This window comes from Penaeus monodon, chromosome 4 (assembly GCF_015228065.2).
Source record: "Penaeus monodon isolate SGIC_2016 chromosome 4, NSTDA_Pmon_1, whole genome shotgun sequence".
Taxonomy (NCBI): domain Eukaryota; kingdom Metazoa; phylum Arthropoda; class Malacostraca; order Decapoda; family Penaeidae; genus Penaeus; species Penaeus monodon.
In genome coordinates this window covers 53970584-53976927 of record NC_051389.1, presented here as the reverse complement: position 1 = coordinate 53976927, position 6344 = coordinate 53970584, and positions in this window count along the sequence as shown.

The window sequence follows — 6344 nt, the reverse complement described above, 5'->3', positions numbered from 1 at the left end:
CCCACCTGAAACCCATACTCAAAATCACGTTTCTTTAATCCCCTCCACAAGCATGCCCTCCCATACATCTCTATATCATCTTTCAAACCTTTGTAAAATAGCACAGTTTTCCTAACCAACAACATTTTTATAACTCAAAAAATTCATAAATTCATAACTTCTTCCACATTCCTTCGCCTCTGAACTTATTTTTGCATTTCAGCATCTTATACACTTACTCCCTCAAACAATACTTTTTTACTCTTCATTCTCAATTTTCGCAAACTTCATCCACACTACTGCAAATTTACGAAACCCCACCTTGATAATCTATCATTTCGTGTTCTTGAGTTTTTATTTTTCATGTTTAATTATAAATGATAAATAACATAAAAGGGGTTTTTGGGAAAATTAATTTAAATTTCCTTTATGAAAATACCGTACTTTTTTTTTTTATCTGAAAATTTAATTTTATCCGAGAGCCGTCCCACGGAAAAAATGGGGGACAAGGATTTTTTGATGCACGTCTTTTTATTTGTATTTTTTTTCTCCCCTCCTCTTTTTTTCATCGCTTCGCGGCATATTGGGGATTTTTTTGGGTTTTTTATTAGCTAACGAATTCCTGGGCCGAAAATGGTACCTCTCGGGCACAATACTGTAGGCGCCCCGAAGGGAAACAAAAATCGTACACCCGGAGACATAATCACATAACCCCAAAAATTTTTATTAGAAATTATCCCGGGGAAAGGAAATTAAATGAGCGACGTCCAATAAAAAAAAGGGATAATGGGAAGGGAATATTTCAAAGCGACCAAAGCAAAAAAAAATAACTTTCCTCGCGTCCCCTTTCCTTTCCCTCCTCCTCCTCCCTTTTCTTCTTCTTCTTCTTCTTCTTCTTTTCATCTTCTTCTTTTCTTTTTTTTTTTTTCTTTTTCTTCTTTTCTTTTTTTTTTCCTTTTCCTTTTCTTTCCCTTTTTTCCTTTTTTCCCTTTTTTTTCTTTTTTCCTCGTTTTTCTTTTTTCCCCGGCTTCTTTTTTTTCGGGTTCTTCTTCTTCTTTTTTTCTTCTTCTTCTTCTTTTTTTTCTTTTTTTTTTTCTTTTTTTTCTTTTTTTTCTTCCTTTTTTCTTCCTCCCCTTCCCCCTCCTCCTCCTCCTCCTTTCCCCCCCTCCTCCCCCCTTCCTCCCCCCTCCTCCCCCCCTCCTCCTCTCCTCCCCTCCTCCTCTCTCTCGGGACGGGATAGGGGGGGGGGGGGGGGGGCGTTTGGGGGGAAGGGGAGGTGCGGGGGATTTTGGAGGGGGGAATTTTTTAGGGGGGGGGGGAGGGGGAAGGGGGAAGGGGTATAGAGAGAAACCCCCAAAAGAAATCCGCAAAATGGGTAAAATCCCCTAAAAGTTTCCCAATCTCGAAAATAATCACAGGGAACCCGAACACCCCCCAAAAAACCAAAATTAAAAACCCAAAAAATCGATTATCTCGAGCAATAAATCACCCGGAATAGGACCCAGGCACAAGGGGGGGGTTCTCCCTCCCCTCCCCCCCCCCCCCTCCCACAAGAATGGCGAAGGATGGGAAAAAGACGGTTTCGGGCATTTTTGTAATTAATGACTTTAGTAAAAGGGGGGGCGGGCAATGGACGGTGTAAAAGTTCACTTACAGTCGGAACACCCACGGTATCGCTTACAATAAGCGGAGGCTTGGCGGGGCACGAGGGGGGTAAGCCGCGACGTTCCCAGTCGGCCTCTCCGCGCTCGCCCACTTTCGTGTGTTCGCCCGGGCAGGGACAAAGCAGGTTCTGGGGTCGTCTTGCCGTAACCTTATCGCCGCCATTCGATTTAGACGATAAATCTCTCCTCGAGAAAACAATTAAACGCGCATAGCGTCGCTGAGAGCGAAGAAATTCCGCCGGGCCCCCCAGAATTTGATGCGCGTGAGACGCATTCGAGCCGCGGCCCCGGGACGACCCGCGCCCCGTGTCCTTTTTCCGGGTCAGGTGATTAGAATTCAGAATGCTCTGTAGCCGCGGCTATTTTTCTCCAGACATCGAGGAAACAAAATAACCTCGCGGGCCCAAGCGTAAAAGTAAGATTGTATTAAAAAAATAACGCCATTTTTTTTTCTGTAAAAAATTGAAAAAAAAACTATCAAGGCACAAAATCGATACATTAAAAAAAGCCTTCAATGCAGCCTTTCATAGATCTTTTTAGTCCCCCTAAAAATGATGCCAAAGGGGTTTTATGCCAATCCCAGACAAGAAAACCCAAAACCAAAAAGGGGAAACAAAAACCCAAAAAACCAAAAAAACTAAATCCGACAGCAATTCCAATTAAAACCCAACACACAAAAACAAAAACCAAGCTTCCAGCCCCCGGGCCCGCGTCCCCTCACCAGCAAAAGCCAGCTGTGGCATAGGACCCCCGCGTGTTTGGCGTCTTCTTACACGTGCACGCGGGGGCGGGGGCCTCCAGAAGTTTTGGCGACAAGATTTTGGGAACCAGGCACCTGTGACAGACAGCCATGATTGGGCTGGCGGATGAGGGCAGATGGCCAGAACGTATCAAAAGATAAGAAAGGGCTATAATACTGCACAAAATGGCTAATAATGAAAAAGCTTCAGAGTCTTTTAAAAGAGTGTTAGAGGGAATGTATTAATCATTTTTGGTGGGAAAGATATCAACCTTCTTTTTTCGTAGCAGAGCGCAGACTACCTTTTTCCCTCCAGTATTCAAAAAAGAAACTTAAATTTTAAAATTCATCTCTGCCTTTTTCCTTTTGTTCTGAGAGAAAATCAAAAAAAGGGCCCTTTTTCCCTAAAAACCCCCCTTTTGACGACACAACAGGTTCTCGACACCCAAACTCATCCCAGACGAATCCTTCCCCAGAGAAACCCGATGCTAAGCTCAGGACCCCCCCGTCCTGCCCCCCAAAAATTAAAAAGTTCATAAGTCTTTAGCAAAACCTCGGAAATATTATGTGGCAAGGGGGGGAAAACCCGGTTTTTCCCCCATAATTAAAAATAAAAAAACAAAAATAACCTTACCACCATTTGGCCTCCCGAGAACCACTCATTCATAAAACATTCGCGATACTAAACATGACGTTTCTGATTATTATAAATTTTGCAAAAAATTCAAATTTACACGAATTATCATATTTAAATTTCCCCCTAATCAAACCTTTTCAGCCACGTAGCTAAATCAGGGCCCGCAATAAAGCCTTATCTGATCTGATCTATTCCTGCATGCTAAATTTAGCAGGAACCCTAGATTGTTTTTCAAAATACGCTAAACTTTTTAGGGGAAAGGGGGAAATATTTATGGGGGAAGATGGATAGAGACGCTGACGCTGCCGTTTTGTTATAAAAATACAGCAAAGGGAAATTTTAAAACAAATCAACAACGTATTTTTTTAAACTGAAAAAATAAAAGGATTTTACAAAACGTGAAAAAAGAAAAACTTTCATCAACGTTGCATTCCCCCTTTTTTAGGGCCCCCATTCCTTCCCCCCCTTTCCCCCTTTAAAATTTTTTTCCCCCCCTTCCCCCCCCCCCCTTTCCCCTTCCCCCTTTTTAAACCCCCCCTTTTTTCCCCCCCCCCCCCCCCAAAAACCCTCTCCCCTTTTTTCCCCCCCCCCCCCTCCCCTTCTCCCTTTTTTTCCCTCCTTCCCCCCCCCTCCCTTTCCTTTTTTTTTTCCCCCCAAAAACCCCACCCCCCCCCCCCCCCCTTTCCCCGGCCCCCCCCAAATCCCCCCAAAAACCCCAAAAGGGTTGACCCCGCTTTTTACCCCCCGAAAAACACCGAGCCCCCAATTTTGTTCCCCCCTTTCTTCCTTCCCCCTCCCTTTGTTTTATTAATTTTTTTTCCCTTTTTTTTTTTTTCCTTTTTCTTTTTGGAAAACCTTTTTGGATCGGTTTTTCCTCAAACCCAAACTTTTTAGGGAAAAATTTTTTCTTTTTTTTTAAAAAGAAAGAAAAGGAAAAAAAAAAAGGAAAAGTTTTTCCCCAGAAAATTTATTTCCCCCCGGGAAGAAAAAAAGGGGGGTTGGGAAAAAAAAAAAAACCCCCCCCAAAGGGGGGAGAGGGGGGAAAGAGGAAAAAAAAGAAGGAAAATTTTTCCCCCCGTGGGGGCCCAAGGACCGGGGGAAAAAGATTGCCCGGAAGTAAAAAAAAAAAAAAGGGAGAATGTTAAAGGAGGCCCCGGAAGTTTAATTTTTTAACCCAGGCCCCCCCCGGGGAAAAAGTTTTGACGGTGGGCGAGGAATGGGGGGTTTTTTTACCTTTTTTTAGGCCCAGAGAAAAAAGGGTTTCCCCAGCCAATGGACGAAGGAAAGCCGGGGGGGAATGGGGAGAGAGGGGGGGAAAGGGGGAAAAAGAGGGGGGAGAAAAAGAAAGAGGGAGAAAGGGAAAAAAAAAAGAAGAGGAGAGAGAGAGAAAAGGAGAGAGGAGGAGAGAGAGAGGAGAGGGGGAAAGAGAGGGGAAGAGAGAGAGGAGAGAGGGAAAAGGGGAGAAAAAAGAGGAGAGGAGAGAGGCTGAAGGGGGAAAAGAGAGGCTAAAAAGGAGAAGGGGAAAGAGAGAAAGAAGGAGGAAGAAGAGAGAGGCAAAAAAGGGGGGGAAAGAGGGGAAGAGGGAAAGAGAGGGGGGGGGAGAGGGAGAGGAAAAGGAGAGAGAGAGAGAGAGAGAGGGGGAAAAGAGAGGAGAGAGGGGAACAAAAAGATAGAAAGAGGAGAGACTAAAAAAGAAAGAGAAGAGGGGGAAAACTAGAGAGAAAGAGATAACTGAAGAAGGAGAGAGAAAGAAAGGGGGGAGTAAAGATAAAAAAAAGAGGGAAAGAGTATGAAACGGGAAATAGAAAAGGCTTAAGATCCTAACTCTCTCTCTCATTTTTTCCTTTTGCCCTGTCTTCTTTTCCCTTACGCTTGACTCTACCGTCTCCCTCTCTTTCTCTTTCTTCCCCCCACCCTCTCTCCCGCCCTCCCCCTCTCCCCCATCCCCCCCTTTTTTCCCTTTTCCCCCCCCTTCCCCCCTTCTCCCTCTCCCCTTCTTTCTCTCTCTCTCTCTCTCTCCTCTCTCCTCTCTCTCTCTCTTCTTTATCTTTTCCTCTCCTCTCCCCCTCCCCCCCTTTCCTTCCCCCCCTCCCTTTACCATTCTTCCCCTCTCTCCTTCACCTCTCTTTCCCCCCTCCCCCATTTTTTCCCCTCCCCCCCCCCCCCCCATTAAAAACCCAAACCCGGCCCCAGATCGCGAGACCACAAACAGGGAGGAGTGGCCCGGGCCCCCCGCCGGGCAGTGTTACCGGGCCAACTTCGCCTTTTTTCTTGTTTATTAACCCCTTACGTCCCCCCGCGGCCAGCCCCCCACACACACGCCGGACCCCCCAGAAAAAAAAAAAAATAAAAAAATTTAAAAAAGCGGGGGGAAAAAAAAAAAACACCATCACAAAAAAAAGACTTCGGGGCGAAAAACAAATAAACGATAATTGAGTTTTAAATACACACCAAAACCCGTACCACATCAACGATAAACTTGTCTCGCTGGGAACTGGGGCAGAGCCGGGTTTTAAATATCCCCCCAAAAAAGGACACCCCGAGGGAAAAAACACTTAAACTAAAACAAAATGTCAGAACAAACAAGGAGATAAACGAGAACATAAGAAAAACCAAAATTCTTCTTTTTTTTTTTTCTCTCTTTTTTTATTATATAAAGGTTTCCCCCAGTATCCTCGGCGACTGCGGCGACACACCCATGGATCAGCTATCATTTTACTCGCTTCGGTATAAATTTGGGGGAAAAAAAAAAGGCGATCGCGGGGAAAAAAAATCGGTTTTTCGGGAAAATTTCCATAGGGAAAATGGGAGGAGCTTAAAGATAAAAAAAAGATAAAGAGGAGGAGGGGGGAGGAGGAGGAGGAGGGAGGAGGAGGAGAGGAGAAGAGGAGGAGGGAAGGAGAAACAGGAGGGGGGGGAAGGAAAAAAGAAACAGGAGGGGGGGGAAGGGAACAGGAGGAGGAGGAGAAGAGGGGAAAAGAGGAAATGAGGAGGAGGAGGAGGAGGGGAAGCGGGAAAATAAAGGAAAATAAAATTTGGGGAAAAGAAAAATGAAAAAGGAAAAGAGAAGGGAAGAGCAAAATGGTTATGACGGGGAAAAGGAGAAAAAGAAATGGGGGAGAACAGGAAAATGAGGGCCCTTTGGAAAAATAGGACAGAAGAGGATGAGGGTGGGGTGAAAAATTGATGAAGATTGGGGGGTGAGAAGAAAGAATACAAGAACGAAAAAACCTTAAAAAAATGAAAAATGCCTCAAAGTGAGTGAAAAAGAAGAAAAAAAAAATTGAAGAATAATCAAAAAGCCCAGCCGGAAGAAGACGGCGCC